The 25741-nt window shown below is 41.8% G+C and overlaps 1 protein-coding gene across 3 annotated transcripts in view; it reads right to left on the bottom strand.

Moving 5' to 3' along the window:
- The window catches only part of KIAA1210 (KIAA1210 ortholog), a 110695-nt gene that overhangs the window by 68285 nt on the left and 16669 nt on the right, over positions 1-25741 (bottom strand). The window contains exon 1 of one of the 3 annotated variants that reach the window (XM_049872848.1): positions 4334-4389. The exons of 1 other annotated variant lie outside the window; for it this stretch is intronic. The gene's annotated coding sequence lies outside the window, so the exon portion shown is untranslated. Of the gene's footprint in view, positions 1-2114; positions 2255-4333; positions 4390-25741 lie in introns of those variants that run through there. One more of the 3 variants, XM_049872846.1, reaches the window with a different exon arrangement.

Here is a 25741-nt window from a genome sequence, read left to right as displayed (position 1 = left end):
TTGATGGCACTAGTTTTTTTTTTTATTATATATAGAACAGAGCCCCGGTGGCGCAGTAGTTAAGAGCTCAGCTACTAACCAAAAGGTCAGCAGTTTGAATCTACCAGGTGTTCCTTGGAAACCCTATGGGGCGGTTCTACTCTGTCCTATAGGGTCGCTATGAGTTGGAATTGAGTTGATGGCAATGGGTATGGGTTTGTTATATAGAACAGAATAAGGCTTAGAGAGGCAAGCAGAGATTTTGCCCACCCCCCCCCCCCGCCCCATGATATCTCCCCTTGGGGTTTTGATGTGACTGACTGAAGTATCATCAATTGGGGTTAAGTAAGTTCTGGAACTCTCTCCCCCGTCCCGCCCCACCAGCTACCCCAGGTCTGGTCTGCTCCCAGACCTAGACAAGCTTCCACTGCTGTTTCATAGATGAGCTCCAGGCCCATCTTGCCTTGCTCTCTAGCCACAAGCTCCTGATATATCTCCGGAGGTAGAAAGGGGTGACAATGGACTCCGAGGCTAAGGAGGACTTGAGAGTACACACAACGAGGGCGAATGAGGCCTTGGAGAGCAAACATTCCAAGCCATAACGAGAGCTGATAGGGCTCTGGCATCAAGATGGCTTCATACTTGCTTACTGAAATGCCCCCACATTTTCCCATAGTGTGCATTCAACCTTGCTGCAATGAGTAATAAAACCAATGTATTCAACCACTGGAGTGTTCCTGATGGTCGTTTGCTGAAAGGTATTGACATTTTGTTCAAGTCACTCAACACCTCTATGAATCAACATCACAATTCTGCCTGAAAATGACTTAGCCCCAGGCCCATGTAAGCCGAAAAATCAAACCCACTGCCATCGACTGGATTCCAACTCATAGCAACCCTATAGGACAGAGTAGAACTACCCCCTAGGGTTCCCAAGGCTGTAAATCTTTATTGAAGCAGACTGCCACATCTTTCCACCACGGAGTGGCTGGTGGGTTTGAACCATCAACCTTTCAGTTAAGCAGCCAGGTGCTTTAACCACTGTGCCACCAGAGTTCCCAGGCCCACATCACACCAAATCAAACCCACTGCCGTCAAATCAATTCTGACTCATAGCGACCCTTTAGGACAGAGTAGAACTGCGCTATAGGGTTTCCAAGGCTGTAAATCTTTATAAAAGTAGACTGCAACATCTTTCTCCTGTGGAAAAGCTGATGTGTTCGAACCACTGACCTTTTCATTAGCAGCTGAGCATTTTAACCACTGCGCCATCAGGGCTCCCAGGCCCACATAGTGCTCACTAATTACCACACACACACACACACACACACACACACACACACTGTCCACTCCACATAAACCAAGCCGTCTTTCTTATCATACACATACTACCAGAAGAGCCTACACCTATACACCATACATTGTCCTAGAAAGAAATGGATTTCCCCTGGCATTTTCGGCTCTACTATTTTTCCAAGTTCCATCTGGAGATGTAGAAGGAGCAAGGGGATGGGGAAATTCAGAAGCCCCTCGTCAATTCAGAGGGAGAGCAGGAGAATTCCTTGGGCCAGGAGCAATTCATGTCACTAGTGAGTTCCTGGGCCATCTTAATAAACATGGCAGCCACTCACCCACCCACTAAGGAAGACTATTTAGACACTGGGAAAAGGAACTATCTTTGAGCTTTAGAGAATCCCATGGAAGAGGAGCCTATTACCCAAAATGCCCGGCCACAGTAGGCTAACACTGCCCTTGACCCCACCACTCACAGGAGTGGACCAAGAAAGGGAAACAACAACCCAAGAGAAGACTACGAAAGACAAAGGAAAGGCAAAGAAAGAGGGACCTTGCTGGTCTCTAAACTTCTAGAACACTAATAGAACCATTCAATTTAACCATCTAGTTTAGACTGTCTCAATTTTTTTCTGGCACACTTGCTTTATTTCCCCAACTGAATCTTAAGGACCATCAGCCAATTAATCAGAACGTGCTGAACTATCTCCCCTCCTAAACAAATGAACCAACAATTGCAGCAGAATACACAAACCTTGCCTTGCTTTCAAGCCCTCTTCCTGTTACCACTCCATTCCTACGCTCTTTTTAAAAGCACAACTCAAAAGATGATCTGTACTCACTGCGTTTATATCCTCACTTCTTACTCTCTTGAACGCTTTCCAACCAGGCTTCCAAACCAAACTGCTTCCAAGCCAGTCCACCAGAACTGCTTTTGTGAAATCCAGTGAGGGATGACTTGATCTCACAGCAGCATCAGATACAGTTGGTCACTTGTTTCTTTTTAAGTAATTTTATCACTTGCCTTTGGGAATGCCATACTCCCCTAATTCTCCTCCTATCTTATTGGCTGTTCCTTCTCAGTATCCTTTGTTGGAACTTTCTCCTCCCTTTGATTTTGAAATGTTGTAGCACCTCAGGGCTCTGCCCTTGGCCCTCTTCTTTAACTCAAATCATTTCCTAGACCAGCTCCATCAAAAAGAAATGTTCTTGTGAGCCAAAAATACAAGTCACAGACGTAATTTTTTAGCAGCCAGACTTAAAAAAAAAAGCAAAAAGAAACAGGTGAAATTACTTCTAATAATATATTTTGTTCAACCCAATGTATCCCAAATATTAGCATTTTCACATGTAACCAATATAAAAATATTACTGATGAGAGATTTTACACTCTTTGAAATTCAGTATGTATTTTATACTGACACCACATCTCAATTCAGACCAGCCACATGTGGCCAGTGGTTATCACATCCTAGATGATTTCATTCAGGCTTTACATACGATCCATACACTCTGGACTACAAAATTTCTATTGCCCCCGAACTCCATATTCCTATAACCAATTGCCTACTCGAAGCCTCCACTTAACAGTGCATATTGAACTCTTGATTCCTCCCATACTGACTCCTCCTCCCAGTTTTCCTCATCTCAGTAAATTCTACTCCCAAATGCTCAAATTAAAACCTAGGAGTCATTGGTTGCTCTCGTTCCCTCACATGCCACATCTAATCCAACAGTAAATCTTATGACTCTAACTTCAACGCATTTCTGTCATCTGACCATTTCTTGCTGTGTTTTAGCCACCATTATCTTTTTTTTCCTGGATCACTGCAACAAACCTCTTAGCTGGTCTCCCTGCTTCCATCGTTGCCTTCCTATACTCCCCATAGCAGCCACATCTGTCATGTCAAACCCCTCAGTTATTTCCCATCATGCTCAGAGGAAATTCTCAGCTCCTTACCATGGGCCTTCCATGATCTGGTCCTACCCCCATGCCCTTTTGACCCCCCATCCTGCTATCCTCCCACTCTCTCCCTTGGCTCCAGCCTCAGTGGCCTTCTTGCTAACCCCCACTCCCCACCCCCCACACACTCCAGGCCCCTTTCAATCTCAGGGTCTTGGTATTTGTTGCTCCCTCTGCCTGGAGGGGTTTTCCCCAGAGGTTTGCATGGCTAGCTCCATTGTAGCACTCAAGTCTCAGCTCAAATGTCACATCCACAGAGAAGACTTCTCTCTGTGTGGAGTTCCATTCAGCTGGGCCAGGCCCTCCTCATGGAGGAGGAGGTTTCAGAAGCACAACCCCTGCCTCCTCCTAGTTTATAGCCACCATCATTGTCAAAAGCTTCTTTCCCATTTGACCTTATTAAACAGAGCTTTGCTTCCCAATGATTTCCTCATAGAGATATCACTGTATTTTATTCATGTGTCTCATTATGGCTAACAGGAGTTTAAAATGAATTTGCTCCTTAGTTATACCAGGACTCATTAGGTGTGGCCTTGGGGCTGCCTCCTCTGGCCTATACATTTATTTGTGACATTCAGCAAAAACTACTGTCACCAACTTGATTATCTCAGAAAAAGCCACAATGTTCTTTCTGAAATACCAATCTGACCATGAGCCTCCCCAACTTAAACTCCTTCACAAACTTCCTGCTGCCTGAAAGCTAAGTTCTTAACTGTCAAAAAAAAAAAAACTGTCAAGGCCCTCTGAAATCTGGTACTTCTTGTCCTCTTCCAGTCTCCCAGAAGACCACCCCACTCACACCCTCATGTTCTCGCCTCCCAGAAACACAGCGTGTTCTTTCACATTCTATGTGTTCTGCACGAACTGTCCTCTTGGCCTGGAATAGCAACCGCGCCCCCCCGACCCTGAATCCCAAAACTTGAAATCCTACACGTTCCTCAAGACCCAGCTCAAAGGTTACCACCTGCCCCCATGCTCTCAGCCCTTTGACATACCTCCGTCATAGTCGATACTACTCTGAGCACAGGGACCACATTTTGGTTATCTGGGTATCACCAGCACCTACACATTACCAGACATACAGAAGGTGCTTACTACCTGTTTTTATGGCTGGATGAATGCAGGATTTGGAGGAGGGGAGTTGCAGTGGCAAACAGGAGTCAGTAGGGAAAGTGGTCTCCTTTTTTAAACACACAAGGACAATTTGAGACCTGCTTTCTGTAAAGGACCCCTCTGGGTGAAGTACCGTGAAAAAACTGGCAAGCCAAGTAAGGAAAGCGGAAATATATTTTTTTTAGTCTAATAAACAATGAAAGGCCTTCAGAGCAACTTCCAAGGAGCATAACCCATCATGTAATAATGGTCATCAGGAAGTCTGGCCCAGCAGAGATAAAAAGTTTCACTATCAAGTTATCATTAAAATGCTTGTTTGCTCTCTTGAGGCCAGCCCCAGATGCATAGGCCTCAGAGCTGCCTTTTTCTTCTCAGACTGACTTGAGAGCTGAGCAAGGATTCTAGGGGGAAAAAACAGAAAGAAGAAGGAAAAAAAGGCTTGTCTTCCAAGGTTGTTGAAATTGTTTAACCACAGCCTGATTCAGCCTCAAGGCCTCTGAACACTTTGCCTGACAGCTCTGCTGCCTTCCCGGAATGGTGAATACTAACGGAAAGCAGCTGGCCTCATGTTTTTGTTTTTCAAATAATGTAATAGGATGAGATGCTTTTCATAGAAGCTACATTATGGTAGGAAGAGAATTCTAAATTAGCCCCCAAGATTATCACCCTCGGGTGTACATGCCCTGTAAATCCCCTCCCCTTGAGTGTGGGTGGGCCTGACCTAATCAGGTGAGCCCTTATAAAAGAGGATCTAGAGACATAGAAGAAGGCAGAGAGATTTGAAGCTGCAGCAGATGCTCTCTTGTTTGGCCTTGAAGGAACAAACGGCCATGTTGTAAAGAGGGCCACATGGCAGGGAATGGCGGCTGCTTCTAGTAGCTGAGAACAATCCTTGATTGACAACCACCAAGAAAGCGGGGACCAAACAGTATTTTAGCTTAATTAGTAAAGAATGTCTGCCTTGAGCATCGTGCTCATTTAAAGAGCTACCTACATAGGATCGAATTGACAACAGCAACTCAAAAGTTTAGATAGAACGCTTAGGGGGCAGTGAGTTTATGTTAAAGGTGGAGGAATAATTTGGAAAAGGAGGGTGAGACTGGTTCACAACTTGAAGAATGTAATCACTGTCACTGAATTGTATATGTAGAAATTGCTGATTGGTGTATATTTTGCTGTGTATATTTTCAACAACAACAACAAAAACAAATTCTTTTTAAAAAAAAGAAAGAAAGAAAGCAGGGACCTCAGCTCTACAGCCTAAAAAACTGAATTCCGCCAACAACCAGTCAGTTTGAAAGAGACCCTGAACCTCAGATGAGACTTTGAGCAGAGGACCTCGCTAAGAAGTGCCCAGACTCCCAACCCATGGAAACAGAGAGATAATAAGCTTGTTTTGTCATAAGTCATTGAGTTTATGGTAACTTGTTACACAGCAATAGAAAACGAACACAGCATCCTACAGGCCCCATCGCTAACTGAGGAAGAATCCAAAAGTGGGGTAGGTTTGGAGCCACGTACTCTGTGGCACAGAACCGCATGCCGGAGCCCGTGGTGGGAGTGTGTGCACCCTCTCTCCAGTCCGCCTTCTGCAAACACTCCTTTATGAACAGCATCCGTGGCCACTCTCTCAAGCGAGCTGTTATCTGGATAGGTTAGACTCTGCCACCCTGCCACCCTGTCAACATATTAGAACAAGCAAAAGCCCCTTGAAGGCTCACCATGTTTGAGATGGCTTTTCCCACCCTCAAGAGAACGTCCTCAACCATTTTCGAACTATGACTACACTCTGTGCCCTCAACCAGGAGTATGTGTATCCTCTAATCAGTGGGTGAAGAGCCTTGGAGTTGATCAGTCAGGGGCACAGGTGGAGGGGTTGCGGCAACTGTCCCTTTCTTGAAACTGCTCAGCTAGATCTAGAGGAAGTGTCTGGTGCCAGGATACCAACTCATTAAGGAACCTGGGCTTGCCACTGAAAGGAAAATACAGAAAGAGTCCCCACGTATCTTATTAATTTCAAAATAAGCCAAACTCCAGTGGAGAGGGGTCTGTGATCATGCCCTCTTCCACTCTTTCTTGTATGAGGCTGGCAGAAGGGCACCAGAGGTTCAGGCATTTCTTGAAATGCAGCCCTTGGGCACTCCATAAAAGAGGCCTGTGCCCCTCAGATCACACGATGAGCTCCGATAGCCCCACTCCATGGGTCCGCCAGTAGTCAGGGTGGCAATGGTGTGGACAAAGTCATTCCATTGATTGGCAGAGTTCATTTGGGGTGTTTGGTGTTTGATACCAAGTTCCACCCGGGATCCAACTTACCCACTGCTGTTGAGTCGATTCTGACTCATGGTGACTTCATGTGTTACAGAGTAGAACTGTGCTCCATAGGGTTTTCAAGGCTGTGATCTTTTCAAGCAGATCACCAGGCCTTTCTTCTGAGGCATCTCTGGGTAGATTTGAACCACCAATCTTTGGAGTTACTAGTCAAGTGCTTAACCATTTGCACTATCCAGGGACTAGGACCCAACTACTTCCATGCAAAAATCAGGGCATTCTGAAGTAGCCAACATGACTGATGTTTCCCAGCAGAAGCCAAGAGCAGCAGGAGGCTTGAGGACCCACTTAAAAAAATAAAAGCCAGTTGCTGTCAAGTCAATTCTGACTCATGGCTACCCCATGTGTTCCAGAGTAGAACTGTGCTTGATAGAGTTTTCAAGACTATAACCTTTCAGAAGCAGATCACCAGGCCTTTCTTTCAAGGTGGAAAGATTTGGATGTGGATGGATTTGAACCTCCAAACTCACAATTAGTAGTCGAGCACTTTACCATTTGTACTATCCAGGGCATTCCTTGAGGACCCACTACTTGGCCCTAATATTGCTGTTTGCTGATAAGAATCCTCATGGCAACCTGGGTAGAAGAGAACAATATTGATGGCTATTTATCCTGGCAAAAGAACCCTGGTAGTGCAGTGGTTAAGCCCTTGGCTGCTAACCAAAAGGTGGTTTGAACCCACCAGCTTCCCAACAGAAGAAAGATCTGGCAATGTGCTTCCATAAAGATTACAGCCTTAGAAACCCTATGGGGCAGTTCTACTCTGTCCTATAGGGTCACTATGAGTTGAAATTGACTCAGTGGCAACATGTTTGGGTTTTGATTTTTATTTATCCTGGTGGATACCTGTCAAAAGCAGAAACGAATACATGGCTTTGGCAGCACATTGATTGAAATGATATCTGGAACAACTTCTGCAAAACCGATCGTCAAAATGCCCATGGGTGTCAGCAGGAAGATATGCCAGGGATAGAAGGTCACTGCTGTGTATTCCATAGCCCTCACCTATAGGTGTTTGACCACCCGGACTATCGAGCAGATGCCCAAGGGGACTCTCAAACATGCTCTGGGGGACTCTCACCTCAGATACCTGCTCTAGAGTAGTTGTCACTCAGGCCTTTCTTCTACTCTGGAGAGGGGGCAGAGAAAAAATGAAAGCCTACCACCCTCCATTTGTCCTCTGTAGGAAAGTCTATCTCAGGAATACCTCTTAGCCCCCTGATCATCATTCAGGGAAGCATGTCTTTGTCCTGAAGACTGGAGGCAGCCTCAAAAGAATAGTTTGTTTTGGTTGGAAGACTGCTTAAAATTTCTGGGAAGGTACATCCCACTGCTAGGAGAAAAGACCAACAGGAAAGATCCACTCCTTATCTTAGGAAGTAGCTGCATCAGCCATACCAACTGAAGTTTCTCCTCCATCTCCTCCTCCTCTTTCTCTTCTTCTTTTTCCTTCTTTGCACCTTTCCTCCCCAGCACTTCCATTTAAAAGACCTTTAGTGTCACCACCAGCTCTTCCTTTCCCTGCTCCTCACTGTCCCCCATCCCCAGAGTAAACGAGTAGAGGCTCAGAAAGATCCAACTCGCTCCACCCCTAACACCCTATATTCTCAAAACCAACCAAACCCATTGCCATTGAGTTGATTCCAACTCATAGCAACCCTATAGGACAGAGTAGAACTGCCCTATATGGCTTCCGAGGCTATAATCTTTATGGAAGCAGACTGCCACAACTTTCTCCCGTGGAGCAGCTGGTGGGTTTGAACCACTGACCTTTCAGTTAACAGCCGAGTGCTTTAACCACTGCATCACGAGGACTTCTCAGAGGGGGTCAAAAATGTGAAAAACTTGGCCTAAAATGTTCTTTCTTCCATCACTCTAGTGGTCTCGAAACCGAGCTGATGGGGAGTTTGATTCCGTTTTGTCAATTCACACATGTACGATGAAAGGCTCTATTCTTCCACAGGTCTAAATCACCACTTCAGGCAGATCCTGACCATGCATATAAGTGCAGTAGGTACAATTAAAAATACTACACAATTAATAATAATAAAATCACTGAGCCCTTACTTTGTGCCAGGCAGGCACTGTGAAAAATGGCTTTATGTGAATTATCTCATTGAATCCTCACAATAGCCCTATGAGGTAAAAAAAAAAAAAAAATTATTTTTTATTTTTTTTTATTTTTGTTATTTTCATCTCTATTTCCTAGAGAAAAGTGAAATCTCAATAAAATTACGTAATCTGAGAAAGATCATACAAGGAATAGAGCCAGGACTCAAACCCAGTTCTGGCTGATTTCAGAGTTCAAGATTTAACCACTACACTTTTCTCCCTCCTAATAGTTATTGGCAAAATCTGCTAAGTGTTAAACACCCACCCACTTACCCCAAAGAACTTCCTCTACCGTCCTGTTAAAACCAAACACAATAACAAACTAGTTGCTGCCAAGTCAATACTGACTCATGGTGATCCTGTGTGTGTCAGAATAGAACTGTGTTCCATAGGGCTTTCATGATTGTGACATTTCAGAAGGTGCTTCTGGGTGGGTTTGAACCCCCAATCTTTCAGTTAGTAGCTCAGCGCTTAACTGTTTGTGCCACCCAGGGACTCCACTGGCCTGTTACAGGATCTGAAATTAGGATTACTCAATAGGCCATTATCAGCCCCTAACATCTTTGCAGAGATTTGTTTATTGCTTTAACAATGAATAGAGTACTGCCAAAAATGATTCGCTGGACACATACATTGTGATAAGGAATCTTAATTTAAAAGGGGATAGGTTGGCAGCATGGGGACTGTTGGTGGCCAGGCTGAAGTGGTGTACCAGTATGGGGAGCAGGAAAGCATGAGGACAATAGAACATGGATGAATCAAGAGAAGAACCAGAATTGAGTTGAGGAGCCCCAAGGGCAGACTTCTTAACTTTAAGTGTGTTCTGGGTGCTAGGCGCTCTGTCCACAAACTCCACAAGCTTGCAAGTCCTTTCTTAGCAGAGCGTGTCTGAGGCATTTTATTTTTATTTCTTTGTTGTGATTGCTGTTATTACCACTCCTAGCAGTCAATAATACATCAGTTGAGTCTGTGTGTGTGTGTGTGTATGTGTGTGTATAAAATCTCCAAGAAGGGAAGAAAAGGCAAGAAGAAGAAGGAAAGGGCTGGGCTACAGAGAACTTTGTCGACAGATTGAATATTGAGGCACTGAGAGTTAGCACAGGTGAGTTGGGGTGGAGGCAGAGAGGGCAGATGACAGCCACAAACCCACGGTGACCTGGAAGTGCTTCAGGACTCTGACCTGGAACAGTCCGCTTGGGGCAATGAGGCATCAAAGTGGCATCGGGCTCGCTTGTATTCCTTTTGCCCAGGGCCAACTCTGCTCTCATGCCTGCTTCTTGAACCTCCATGGTCTAGTGTCTGGAACAGAAGCCAGAAACTTCTGAAGCAATATTGGGAGGCCACACAAACAAAGGAGGCTTCGGGGTAAGGGGGCACCAAATGGCAATAGATTGGAAAATGGAGTGCTCCAGGGCCTGGAGCTAGACAGGACATCAAAAGGGCAGAGAAAGAGGGACCACCACACTTAAATGGGTCCCTGCCCCAGCTGCAAGCTGCTCTGCTGTCCACTTGAGAGTGAACAGGAAGCACACACCCAGCATCTCCTGTCTTTCCAGAGCAAACGTATCGCTCACTGTGGCAGTTTGATCAGTCGAGGTCCAGAAGGCAGCAAAGACAGACCTCTGTATTGCAGGTATTTAGGCATTTTGCCAGCAGGGAGTATTCCAGGGCTCCAGATAATCAATTACTTTTGGGTTCAAGCAACTTTCCTATCCTGGGGCTAAATTGCCAATCTTAGGGTCTTCCTCTTCCTGGCTCTGAGAATGGGTTGAGGTCTCCTCACCTAAGCGTAGTCCATAAGGCAGCAGATCCCAAAAGGTGTTCTGAGGGGCTATGGCTCTGACTCTGTAGTGTCACCAGTTGGCTTTGGTGAAGCTGGGCAAAAACAGTAGGGAAATAGCCTAGGGAGAATCAGGTTTTCCAGAGGATTAAGGCTTCAGTCTAGCCTGCACAGTTGAAAGAGTTTGGAAGTTTGAGGAGGAAAAGCAAATAGCACTGCATTGTGATTTCAAGCATACATTTTAGAGTCAGAGTCGACCTGCATTCAAATCCCAACTGATTAGCTATGCAGCAAGTAACTTAATCACTTTAGATAGGCCTCTGTTTTCTCATATATAAGAACAACAGTTCCTACTTCAGGATTGCTGTGAGGAATAAATGAAATAATGCATGAAAAACAGCACAGTGCTTGGTACATAATAAAAGCTCAATAAAAAATACTTGTTTCTTTCTTTAACTACTACTACAGATATTGAGCCCTGGTGGTACAGTGGTTAAGAGCCCAGCTGCTAACCAAAAGATTGGCAGTTCAAATCTACCAGCTGCACCTTGGAAATCCTATGGGGCAGTTCTCTCTGTCCTATAGGGTTGCTATGAGTTGGAATCGATTCAACAGCAATGGGTTTGGCTTTTTTGTTGTTGTTGGTACTACAAATATGGGCAATGGTATGAGTAAAGGGCTCATGGAAGAAGGTTGTAAGTCAATAGTATGCATAGTAATTACTGGATTCCATGGACCTCATCTTCAGGGATTCTGATTCTTCACTGGTGACAGGGCCCAGGAATCTGCATGTTCAAAAAGCTCGCCAGGTGATTCTAAGGTAGGTGGTCCAGACATCACACTTTAAGGAAACAGTTATAAATCATGTGTGGTATGAGACGTGGCTGAAACAGAAAAGGTGAATTGGGAAGCCATAAGAAATGGATGGCAGGGTGAGGGTAGTGAAGAAAAAGTAAGTTGAATGATATCTAGAGAGAATTATGACCACAAAGTTAGGGTTTTTCCCCCTAATAAATGTCCCTAAGACTTGATCCTTCAATAAGACCTATAGCAATCTGAGGCGAACTCAAACCCCAGCTCTGCTGTTTAGCTGTGAGGCCTTGGGCATATCAAGTTCCTTCTCTAGGCCTCAGATTCCTCACCTGAGAACTAAAGAGTTGGACTAGACTTGGAGTCTAGGGTTCCTTGTAGCCCAGGCATTCTAGGAGTCTATGATTCACTGAGAGAATATTTCAAAGCTCCCAGTTCACTCTTTGACAGGCCAGATCTTGCAAAGACCCACTATAAGGTCTGCTTGAGTCTGTCAGTGGCTGCCCAGCCTTCAGAGAGGGCCCTTCAGGAGCCTGTCAATACTTCCAGAAAACTCTCTTACTTTCAGATTGTTTAGAAATCTAAACTATTCTTCCCGTTTAAAAATTCATAGGGTTGCAAGAGATTTGACTTAAAATTCCCACTCATTCTTTCCTCTCTTCAAAAGTTATTTTTTTAAAAAGTATTTTCAAATCAGTAATTCATCCCTATCAGAGAACTAACCACCTTATTCTCAGAGAGTTTCCTACCTCCTCCAATTCTGAATAAGCAAACATAAGCCATTTATGCATGAAAGAAGGTCTTGGATCATTACCATGTGGCTTCTAGAGGTACAGGGACAAAAGAAACAAACATCCCCCACACGTAAAAGCAAAGAATAGGATATGGACCAAAAACGACGTAGGACACAAAAATCCAAAATGGCAGAAATAAGTCTTTGTCAGTAATTACTTTAAACTTAAATGGATTAAACTATCCAATCAAAAGGCAGATATTGGCAGAATGGATAAGAAAACATGATCAAAGATATATACTGTTTACAAGAGATCCACTGTAGACCCAAAGACACAAATAGGTTGAAAGTGAAAGGATGGAAAAATATTTAATGCAACTAGTAACCAAAAGAGAGCTGGGGTGGCTATATTAGCATCAGACAAAATAGACTTTAAGTCAAAATCTGTTACAAGAGACAAAGAAGACATTATATAATGATAAAAGTGTCAATAAATTTAGAATATATAGCAATTATAAATATATATGCACCTAACAACAGAGCTCCGAAATATACATGAAGCAAACATTGACAGAAATGAAAAGAGATACAGACAGTTTTAGTTGGAGATTTCAATACACCATTCTCAGTAATGGATAGAACAGATCCAGACAGAAGATCAATAAGGAAATATAGGACTATAAGTGATCTGCTTCTGAAAAGTCATAGCCTTGAAAACTCTACGGAGCAGCTCTACTCAATGGCAGCTAACAACAACATAAGCCAACTACACCTCAAAAACATATTTAAAACACTCCACCCAACAAAAACACAATACACATTCTTCTCCAGTGCACATGGTTAATTCTCTACGATAAATCACATGTCAGATCACAAAACAAGTCTCAATAATTTAAAAAGATTTAAATCATAAAGTATCTTCTCCAGCCACAATGGAAGGAAGCTAGAAACATATGAACTACCAAAACTGACTCAAGAAGAGATAGAAAATAGACCTGTAATAAGTGAAGAGATTGAATCAGTAATCAAAAAGCTCCTAACAAAGAAAATCCCAGAACCAGATGGCTTCACTGGTGAATTCTACCAAAAATTTAAAGACTAATTAATACCAATCCTTCTTAAACTCTTCCCAAAAACAGAATAGGAAAGAACACTTTCTAACTGACTCTGCGGCCAACATTACTTTCATACCAACCAAAAGAAACCCAAATGCACTGTCGCCAAGTCGATTCCGACTCATAGCGACCCTATGGGACAGCGTAGACTGCCCCATAGAGTTTCCAAGGGGCACCTGGTGGATTCGAACTCCCAACCTCTTGGTTAGCAGCCATAGTACTTAACCACTATGCAACCAGGGCTTCCACTCTCATACCAAAGCTAGATAAAGACACCACAAGAAAATAAAACTACAGATCAATACCCTTATGAATATCAATGCAAAAATCCTCAACAAAATGTTAGCAACCTGAATCTAACAGCTTATTAAAAGGATTATACACCATGACCAGGTGGTATTTACCCCAGGAATGCAAGGGTGGTGCAACATATGAAAATCATCCAACATAATACGCCACATAGATAGAACAAAGGAAGAGAACCACATGATGATCTCAAGTGATGCAGAAAAAACATTTGACAAAATCCAACACCTTTTCATAATAAAAACACTCAGCAAACTAGGAATAGAATATCCTCAACGTGATTAAGGACATTTATGAAAAACCCACAGCTAACACCATACTCAATGAAGAATTGTACACTGAAAGCTATAAACCATTGTTTAAAGAAATTTAAAAAGGCCTAAATAAATGGAAAGACATCCCATGTTCACGGATTGGAATACATTAATATTGTTAGGATGCCAATACTATCCAAAGTGATCTACAGATCCAATGTAATTCCTGTCAAAATTCCAACAGCCTTTGCTGCAGAAATGGAAAAGGTGATCTTCAAATTCGTATGGAATTGTAAGCAGTTCTGAATAGTCAAACAATCCTGAAAAAGAAGAACACAGCATGAGGACTCACATTTCTCAATTGCAAAACATACTATAAAGGTACAGTAATCAAAACAGTGTGGTACTGGTATAAGTATAGATATGTAGACCAATGGAATAGAATTGAGTCCAGAAATAAACCCATACATCTTTGGCCGATTGATTTTAGACAAGGGTGACAAATCCATTCAATGGGAAAGGTATAGTTTCTTCAATAAATGGTGCTGGGACAACTGAATCACCGCATGCAAAAGAATGAATTTGGATCCATACCTCACACTATATATGTCAATTAGCTCAAAAAAGATGATTTATCTACATATTAAGAACTAAAACCATAAAACTCTTAGAAGGAAAAAGGGGTAAAGCTCCAAGACCTTGTTTTTGATAATAGATTATTAGGTATGACGCCAAAAGCACATGCGACAAAAGAAAAACTAGATTAATTGGACTTCATCTAAATTAAAAACTTTTGTGCAACAAAGAACTTCATGAAGAAAGTGGAGAGACAACCTACAGAATAGGAGAAAATATCTGGTAACCATATGTCATGGATTGAATTATGTCCCCCCAAAAATGTGTGTATCTATTTGACTGGGTCATGATTCTGGGTATTGTGTGATTTTCCTATGTGTTGTAAATCCTGCCTCTATGATGTTAATGAGGGAGGATGGGTGGCAGTTGTGTTAGTGAGGCAGGACTCAATCTACAAGATTGGATTGTATCTTGAGGCAATCTCTTGAGATATAAAAGAAAGAAGAGAGCAGAGAGGTGGGGGACCTCATACCACCAAGAAAGCAGCACTGAGAGCAGAGCGCGTCCTTTGGACCTGGGATCTCTGCGCCTGAGAAGCTCCTTAACCAGGGGAAGTCTGAGGACAAGGAATCTTCCTCCAGAACTGACAGAGAGAGAAAGCCGTCCCCTGGAGCTGACACCCTGAATTTGGACTTTGAGCCTACTTTACTGTGAAGAAATAAAGTTCTCTTTGTTAAAGCCATCCACTTGTGATATTTCTGTTATAGCAGTCCTAGATGACTAAGACACCACATGTCTGATAAAGGTTTAATATCCAGAATATATAAAGAACTCTTACAACCCAACAACAAAAAGACAAAAAACCCAATTTAAAAATGGGCAAATAAATTCAACAGAATTTTCTAAAAAAATAGACTGATGGCCAATAAGCATATGAAAAGATGCTCAAAATCATTAGTTAACAGGGAAATGCAAATCAAAACCACAATGAGATACCACCTCATACCCAGTAGGTTGGCTATTATCAGGAAAATGGAAAATAACAGGTGTTGGTGAGTGTTGGCTGAGAACTTGGAACCCTCGTGCACTGCCGATGGGAATGTAAAACGGTGCAACTGCTGTGAAAAACAGTTGGGTGGTTCCTTAAAAAGTTAAGCATAAAATTGCCATATGAACCAGCAATTCCACTCCTAGGTATATACCTAAAATACTTGAAAGCAGGGATTCAAACAGATACTTCTACACCAATGTTCATTGATTGCATCATCACTTGCAAGAGCCAAAAGGTGGAAAACAACCCACATGTCCATCAACAAATGAATGGATAAACAAAATGTAGTACATATATACGATGGAGTATATTATTCAGCCATAAAGGGATATGAACTTCTGATACATGTTGCAACATGGATGAACCTTGAAAACATTATGCTGAGTAAAATAAGTAATACACGAAAGAACAAATATTATACGATCCAATTTATATGAAATATCTAAGAATAGGCAAATACATAGGGACGAAACGCTGGGTCCAATCAGTGGTTACCAGGGGCTGGGAGGGAGGAGGGGATGGGAGTTATTGCTTAAAGGGTGCTGAGTTTGTTTGGGGTGTTGAAAAACTTTTGGAAACAGATAGCAGTGATGGTTGCACAACATGATGAGTGTAATCAATGTCACTGAATTACACGCTTAAAATGGCAAATTTTTGTTATGTATATTTTATCGCAATAAATTTTTTTTTAAGACTGGTGGTGCGGGTTTAGTAGGTATTTTTCTCTACCTCCTTCCAGTGAAGGGCTCCTGGAGACCCCTCAAACAATCTCAAAAGAAGAGTGAACTAATAATGCAGAAACCTCTGTTCATATGCTTTATGGCAAACTCAGTAGAGTAGCCTTTTCCTGCCATATCTACTGGGTTCTGCTCAAAATGCAGGAAGCAAATAAATGTGCCTGGGCTCCCAGGATCTTTTCCTTCCCTCCAATCCCCTTCGGTCTCAAAAGAATCACCCTTTGATTCACTTTCCTCTCCATTTTTTCCAGGACAGCTGGGCTTCTGGAAAGGGGAGATCCGAATGCCGTAAGGAAGGGGAAAATAACACAACACTCAGCTGGTAAGATGGAGCTGGTCCTTGACCATGAAGTCCATAGGACAGGGAATAAGAAATAATGACCTATTAATATAAAAATGCAACATAACTTTATGAATCTTTAGTAGCAGTATTTTCTGGAATACAATACAGTGCTTACCTTGTTGCTCTTTTCTTCTCCGTATCTAGGCTTTCCCACGTCTGTATCTCTTTTTTTCTCCTCTCTTGTTTCCATCTCTCATTTTGCCCCTCTCCCTTATATGCTATAGTAGATAACTGAATTATACTGTTATAATTTGTTGTGTTTATAACAAGGAATACTGTTTTAAATGTTCAAATTTGATGAATAAAATCTTTTGTTTCTATTTTTTCTTAATACAAGCAAGTTGCTTTAAGAATGTGGAGCCCTTTGTTAATTTTTTTCCTGTTGAGCCTTGACCCCAATAAATGAAACTTTTCCCCTCCCTATGAGAACCAGACGTCAAACTATTGAAGATCCTGACAAGTTGTGTAACCTTGGACAAATTGTATCACTTCTTCACACCTCAGTTTCCTGATCATTCCATGCTCATTACTGATGATCATGATAATAGAACCTATACCACAGGGTTTGTCATAGATTGAATTGTGTCGCTCCAAAATATCTGTCAACTTGGCTAGGTCTTCATTCCTGGTATTGTGTGGTTATCCACCATTTTGTCATCTGATGTGATTTTCCTATGTGTTGTAAATCCTGTTTCTATGATATTAATGAGATGGGATTAGCAGCAGCTATGTAGACTCAATCTATAAGATTAATCTACAATTTAAGCCAATCTCTTTTGAGATATAAAAGAGAGAAGCCAGCAGAGAGACAGAGGGGCCTCATACCACCAAGAAAGAAGAGCAGGAGCCTGTGTCCTTTGGACCTGGGGTCCCTACACTGAGAAGCACCTAGTCCAGGGGAGTATTGATGACCAGAGTCTTCCCCCAGAGCCAGCACAGAGAGAAAGCCTTCCCCTGGAGCTGGCCCCTGAATTCGGACTTCTAGCTTACTAGGCTGTGAGAGAATAAATTTCTCTTTGTCGAAGCCATCCATTTGTGGTATTTCTGTTATAGCTGCACTAGATGATTAAGACAGGGTTATTGTGAGGATTAACTGAAAGAAGTATAAAGTGTTTAGGATATTGTCTGGCATATGGAAGTGCATCACAAATGTTACCTATTAGTATTATTATTGTTAAGCAGTGTATAAGTATAGTAGATGTATATTGTATCAATCAGGAAGGGGCATCCAGTACTAAGGACTGATGCTTACTTACCTCTTACCTTCTTGGAACTCACTGTCATGGCTGAGTAGGTAAAGAAGGACCCAGAAATAGCACTTAAGTATCATCAACACACCTGCCTTCCCCAATTCCTTCAATGGCCCCTGTGTCCATTGGGCACAAGGACATAGTTACAGGCATCCACAGAGCAGTCAATGACAGCAATGCCAAAAACTGGCCAACAACTACTGAAGTGGTCCTGAATGCCAATATTTTGTTTGGCCCTATGTGGGGGGACATGGTCTAGGCACCATGAACCTTATCCAGGTCTCCCAACAAGTCCTAAGCCATCCTCAATGGTGCCTCACTCGGAGATGTCTTTCACAGTGGTTCTAGCCCATAGTGATTTTTTTCTTTCTCAAATTTCTTCCCACTCTAATTCTTCATGAAGGAGCCCTGCTATCACAATGGTTAATCGGTCAGCTGCTAACCAAAAGGTCAGCAGTTCGAATGCATCCAGTGGTTCCACAGGAAAAAAGACCTGGCAATCTGCTCCCTTAAAAATTACAGCCTAGGGAACCTTATGGGGCAGTTCTATTCTGTTATACAGGGTCACTATGAGTCGGAATCAACTCAATGACACCCAACAACAACAACCAACCCCTTCATAGTACACGCTTTAACAGTTGTTGTTGTTAGGTACCATCGATGTGGTTCCGACTCGCAGTGACCCCCTGTACAACAGAATGAAACACTGCCTAGTCCTGCACCATCCTCACAATTGTTGTTATGCTTGAGCCCGTTATTGCAACCACTGAGTCAATCTATCTCGTTGAAGGTCTCCCTCTTTTTCGTTGACCCTCCACTTCACCTACTTGATGTAATTGTGTTTTAACACTTAATTACATGGTATCTTGTTTTAGGGTTCCCCTGGATCCCTGGTGACACAGTGGTTAAGAGCTCAGGCTGCTAACCAAACAAAAGGTCAACAGTTTGAATCCACCAGCTGCTTCTTGGAAACCCTATGGGGCAGTTCTACTCTGTCCTATAGGGTCACTGTGAGTCAGAATCGACTCCACAGGAACGGGTCATATATGTTGGTCTTGCCTCCTCAACAAACTTCTAAGTGCACAAAAGGCAGGAACTCTATCATAAACCTCTATCCCTCTACTATACCTAGTACAGGGCTGAATGCAATAAACAAAGTGCAATTTGAGGGGCCTAGTGAACAGGTAATTCTTAGCTTGCAAGTCCCTGTACTTGGGTAAAAATATTGACTAAGCCCAACCCCTGTTAGAAAATTTAAGGCTATGTAGTTCATACAGTCTTATGAAACCCATTTTCTCTTACAGGCCCACGGTAATTATTCTAATGATCCCCAGTGATCTCTATTTAAAGAAGCAGAAGATTTTAGCTGACAACAGAAACCGCATAATGACTACTTTAACTGGTTAATGGTGCTCTTTGTTTATCAATATTAGGTGACAAGTGGACTCATGTTTAGTGAAGGTGACCTATGTAGCTGCCAGTAACCTCATTTAAACCTTATTACAACCCTGTGAGGTAATGTCTTAGTTATCTAGTGCTGCTAGAAGAGAAAAACCACAAGGGGATGGCTTTAACAAAGAAATTTATTCTCTCACAGTATAGGAGGCTAGAAGTCCAAATTCAGGGCGTCACCTCCAGGGGAAGGCTTTCTCTGTCAGCTCTGAGGGAAGATCCTTGTCATCAATCTTCCCCTGGTCATGGAGCTTCTCAGCGCAGGAACCCCAGGTCCAAAGGACGTGCTCAGCTTCCGGTGCTGCTCTCTTGGTTGTATGAGGTCCCCCTGTCTCTCTGTTGGCTTCTCTCTTTTATATCTCAAAAGAGACTGACTCAAGATAGAACGTCGTCTTGTAGATTGATTCCTGCATCATTAACATAACTGCTTCTAATTCTGCCTCATAACATAATCAGGACTCAGTCTACAAGATTACGTTTTGTCTAAAGTGACTGACTCAAGATAGAATATAATCTTGTTGACTGAGTCCTGCATCATTAACATAACTTCTTCTAATCCTGCCTCATAACATCATCAGGATTCAATCTACAAGATTAGGTTTTGTCTAAAGTCAATCTTCTTTGAGATATAAAACAGAGAAGTGAGCAGAGAGACAGGGGGGCCTCATACCACCAAGAAAGCACTGCCGGGAGCTGAGTGCATCCTCTGGACCTGGGGCTCCTGCGCTGAGAAGCTCCTCAGCCATGGGAAGATTGATGACAAGGACTTTCCCCCAGAGCTGACGGAGAAAGCCTTCCCCTGGAGCTAGAACCCTGCATTTGAACTTCTAGCCTCCTAGACTGTGAGAGAATAAATTTCTCTTTGCTAAAGCCATTCACTTGTGGTATTTCTGTTCCAGCAGTACCAGATAACTAAGACAGGTAGGAATCATTATCACCATTTTACAGATGAGGAAACTAAGGCTCAGACAGGTTAAATCAATCACTCGTGGCCACAAAGCCTAATCTATGCCAGTAATTGCTAACATCTCAAATGCTTACTGTGCTGGGCACTGGGCTACATGCTTTATTTCTCATGTATTATTTCATTTGGTCTTCACAATCCTCTGAAGAGTAAAAAAAAAAGAGTAGGTCCCATTATTACCTCCATTTTACAGATGAGGAAACTGAGGCTCAGAAAGCTTAGATGACATACTCAAGGTCATAAAGCCAGGAAGTGGTAGACTGTTGACACAAACCCAGGACTGTCCTAGGATATGCTCCACTAGATTGTAAATTAAATTGAATTAAAAATTGAGCTCCTCAGTGGCACTAGCCACACTGCAAGTATTCAGTAGCCACACATGGTTAGTAGCTATCATACTAGACAATACAGATAGAGAACGCTTCTATTGCCACAGAAACTTCTATTGGACAGCATTGGTCTAGACACTCTTAAGGTGGTCCTCCTTAGACTTCTACTTTGGTAAAACACTATTAATTTAAGACCGGGTTTTTCAGCTTCAGTACTATTGACATTTGGGGCTGGATAATTCTTTCTTGTGGGGGCCTGTTCTGTGTATCATAGGATGTTTAGCAGCATCCTTGGCCTCTACCCACTAAATGCCAGTAGTACACCTACCTACCTTCCCACCCTAGTTGTGACAACCAAAAATATCTTCAGATACTGCAAATGTCCCCTGGGGAGCAAACTTGTACCTGGTTAAGAACTACTGAGTTAAGGTTACCTACTGCTGTCTAGTTGATTCCATGACTCATAGCGATCCTATAGGACATAGCAGAACTGCCCCACTAGGTTTCCAAGCCTGTAAGCTGACTGCCAGGTCTTTCTCCCTCAGAGCTGGTGATGAGTGTGAACCGCCAACCTATTGGTTGGCAGCTGGGCACTTAAACACTGCACTACCAGGGCTGTGAGTTAAGATAAAAAAAACCCCAAGCCCACTGCCATTGAGACAGTTCTGACTCACAGCAGCCTTATAGGACAAAGTAGAGCTACCCCATAGGGTTTTCAAGGAGTGGCTGGTAGATTTGAACTGCCAACTTTTTGGTTAGCAGACAGGTTCTTAAGCACTCACTGTGCCACCAGAGCTCTGAGTTAAATTAGCATATGTTAAAAATTTGTCATCAAATGGCAAGTCATTTTTAAAAATTGAGGTTTTTTTCACTAACTCAGCTTGGTCTTCTGAAAGCAAGCCAATTCACTGGAACTCATGTCTTTTGGCAAATTTTAAAGTTTACAGCAATGTGCATTGGATAGTATTGGAGCTGTTGAAAATTTCATGAAAGAGTAAAACCATTAAAGTAGCAGGAGAATGAAGATGTTAAGAAGGAATTAATATAATATACTGTGTGATTAGTTCCTCAAATTTGCTATACACTAGCCGTAACTATGAAACTGTGAAGGAAGAATAAGAAATAAATTGGTTTACTTAGGTATACACACAAAAGACTTGAAAGCACAGACTCAAAGAGACCTGCACACCAGTGTTCGTTGCAGCACTCTTCACAATAGCCAAAAGGTGAAAACAACCTAAAATGCCCATTAACTGATGAATGGATAAACAAAATGCAGCACATACAGACAATGAAATACTACTTAGCCAGTAGGAGAAACAAAGTCTTGATACATGCTACAATATGAATGGAGCTTGAAGACATTATGATGAGTGAAATAAGCCAATCACAAAAGGACAAATACTGTATGACTTCATTTACATAAAAAGACAAAAAAAGGCAAATGTAGTGGTTACCACTAAAGGTGAGTTAACAGTCATGGAAAAATCACATTGATTAAGTGTAGAGTTGCACAGCCAATTATTGTAATTGCTATCAATAAGTTGTACACTTGGAAAAAGTTGAATTGGCAACCATTTTAGGAGGTAGCATATAATCAGGAACCTGTGGTACTGAAGGAAGTTCAGCTGTACTGAAAGCACTGACCAAAAACAAGGCTCCAAGAATTGAAGGAAATACCAATTGAGATGTTTCAACAAACAGATGCAGGGCTGGAAGTGCTCACTTGTATATGCCAAGAAATTTGGAAGACAACTGCCTGGCGAACTGAGTGGAAGAGATCCATATTTATGCCTATTCCCAAGAAAGGTGGGCCAACTGAATGTGGAAATTATTTAAAAATATCGTTAATATCACCCACAAGTAATATTTTGCTGAAGATCATTCAAAAGTGATTGAAGCAATATATAGACAGGGAACTGCCAGAAATTCAAACCAGCTTCAGGAGAAGATGTAAAACCAGGGACACCATTGCTAATGTCAGATGGATCCTGAATGAAAGCAGAGAATACCAGAAGGATGTTTATCTGTGTTATATTGACTACACAAAGGCATTCAACTGTGTGGATCATAACAAATTATGGATAACAATGTGAAGAGTGGGAATTCCAGAACACTTAATCGTGCTCATGAGGAACCCCTACATGGATCAAGAGGAGTCAATCAAACAGAAAAAGGGTGGTTTAAAGACAGAAAAGGTGTGCATCAAAGATATCCTCTCACCATACTTATTCAATCTGTATGCTGACCAAATGATCCAAGAAACTGGACTATACGAAGAATAATGCAGCATCAGGATTAGAAGACTCATTAACCACCAGTGTTATGCAGATGACACAACCTTGTCTGCTGAAAGTAAAGAGGGCTTGAAGCACTTATTGAGGAAGATCAAAGATTATAGCCTTCAGTACAGATTACACCTCAACATAAAGAAAACATAAATCTCCACAACTGGATCAATAAGCAACATCATGTTAAAAGGAGAAAAGACTGAAGTTGTCAAGGATTTCATTTTACTTGGATCCAAGATCAACACCCATGGAAGCAGCAGTCAAGAAATCAAAAGACACACTGCATTGGGTAAATCTGCTGCAAAATCATATACTGAGAATTGCAACCCCAAGCAGCACAGGCACAGTCTACCGGAAACTGCCCTGCACTGATCCCTGGCCCCACCCTGTCAGCCCCTCCCTCTCCACTGGACCTGTCCTGCTGCACCATAGCTGAGTGACTGGCCCTGCTCATTGGACAAGGTGTTAAGAAGTATTATGCCCACAGATGAGCAAAAAACAAAAAACACCCAGCCCACCTATTCAGACATAACCAAATAAAACAAAAAAAGCAGGACAAAACAAACAAATCTAAAATCAATAAATGAAGAAACTAATTACTGAATGTCCCAAAGAGGGCAGACAAAATCAAAACATATTTAAAAAAAAAAACTGGAAAAGACAGTTCCAGTAGGCATCCAATATAAAACACCAGATGACCTTCCAGTGGAAGAAAAGGCACTGGAACTACCTGATAGGGAATTCAAATCTCTAATATTCGGGGCTATCCAAGAGTTGAAGGAAAAAGCAGACAAAAATGGGGAAAAATAGACAAAGTCATGGAAATACGGACAAAACAATAGATGAGTTCAGGAAAATAACACAGGAACAAAATGTTAAAATAAATTCACAACTAGAAATCGTACAAAAACAGCGATTAGAAATCCAAAATATAAACAAGATTTCAGAAATGGACAGTGTCACAGAAGGTTTTAGAAGTAAGTTTGAAACAATGGAAGACAGGATCAGTGAAATTGAAGACAAATACTTGGATACCACTTTGCAGACAAATCAGAGAAAAGAACAAAGAAAAATGAAGAAACACTGATAATGATGTAGGATACAATCAAAAGCAAAAATCTGCGAGTGATCAGAGTTCCAGAACAAGGGGAGAAAACAGAAACCACAGAGAGAATCGTTGAAGAATTGCTGACAGAAAACTTCCCTAATATCATGAAAGATGAAAAGCTGACCATACAAGAAGCTCGATGAACACCATATAGGAAAGACCCCAAAAGAAAATCACCAGGGCATGTCATAACCACACTCACTAAAACCAAAGACAAAGAAAGAATCCTGACAGCAGCTCGAGAAAAACAGAGTCACATACAGAGGGGGAAAAATAATTCCAAACTCTGATTACTCGGCAGAAACCATGCAGGCAAGAAGGCAATGGGATGACATATATAAAACCTTGAAAGAAAAAAAATTGCCAACCAAGAATAATATATCCTGCAAAACTCTTGCTCAAATATGATGGTGAAATCAGGACATTTCCAGAAAAACAGAAATTAAGGGAATATGTAAAAACCAAACCAAACTTACAAGAATTATGAAAGGGAGTCCTTCAGTTAGAGAGCCAACAACATCAGACGGCAGCCTGAATCTAAGATGCAAGACCACATCAGCCAGATACCAACCTAGGTAATAAACTCTCAAGGATAAATCAAAACTAAAAGATTTACAACAGGAAACCAGTGAGGTTAATCTGTAAATGTCAACAATATCAGAACAATAAAAGAGAGAAAAAACAGTGTAGGTATAGAACTTTCTAATGCAGAGGAAGGCAAGGTGATACCAAGTAATGAAAGACTGGTTCAAACTTAGGAAGATAAGGGTAAATTTCAAGGTAGCCACAAAGAAAGTTAACAAACCTACTCATCAAAATAAAGGAAAACATAAAGTCTCAGTAAATATGAAATCCACAAAAACAAAAAGAATGAAAAAAATTCACAAACAAAAGGAATTCACCACAGGAGAGTAATAGGGACAAAGAAAACATCAGCACCACACACACAAAAAAAGCACTACAAAATAACAGCAATAAACTCACACCTATCAATAATTATACTGAACGTAAATGGCCTAAATGCACCTATAAAGAGACAGAGAGTGACAGAATGCATAAAAATGGATCCATCAATATGTTGTCTACAAGAGACACACCTTTGAAACAAAGACATACATTTATTAAAAATCAAAGGATAGAAAAAATATATATCAAGGAAACAGCCACCAAAAAAAAAAAAGGCAGGAGTGGCAATACTAATCTCAGACAAAATAGGCTTTAAAACAAAATCCACCACAAAGGACAAAGAAGGGCACTATATAATGATTAAAGCGACAATCCATCATGAAGACATAACCATAACAAATTATGCACCCAATGGCAGGGCTCCAAAATACATAAAACAACCTCTAACAGCACTGAAAAGAGAAATTGACAGTTCCACAATAATAGTAGGAGACTTCAACACACCACTCTCAGTAAAGGACAGAACATATAGAAAGAAACTCCACAAAGATACAGAAGAGCTAAAGGCTACAATCAGCCAGCTGGACCTCATAGACATACATAGAACACTCCACCCAACAGCTGCAAAGTACATATTCTTTGCCAATTCACACAGAACGTTCTCCTGAGTAGACCACCTGTTAGGCCACAAAGTAACCCTCAACAAAACCCAAAACATTGAGATAATACAAAGTATCTCTCTAATCACAGCACCATCAAAGTAGAAATTAACAACAAGAAGAGCAAAGAAAAAAATCAAATACCTGGAAACTGAATAACGTCCTGCTTTAAAACCACTGGGTAGCAGAAAAAATCAGAGATGGAATAAAAAAATTTCTAGAATCCAGTGAGAATGAAAACACACATCACACCAAAGCCTTTAGGGCACAGCAAAGGAAGTGTTTA

This window comes from Elephas maximus, chromosome X, assembly GCF_024166365.1.
Source record: "Elephas maximus indicus isolate mEleMax1 chromosome X, mEleMax1 primary haplotype, whole genome shotgun sequence".
Classification (NCBI taxonomy): Eukaryota; Metazoa; Chordata; class Mammalia; order Proboscidea; family Elephantidae; genus Elephas; species Elephas maximus.
The sequence above is the reverse complement of the archived record's forward strand: the minus strand, read 5'-3'. Positions and strand labels throughout refer to the sequence as shown.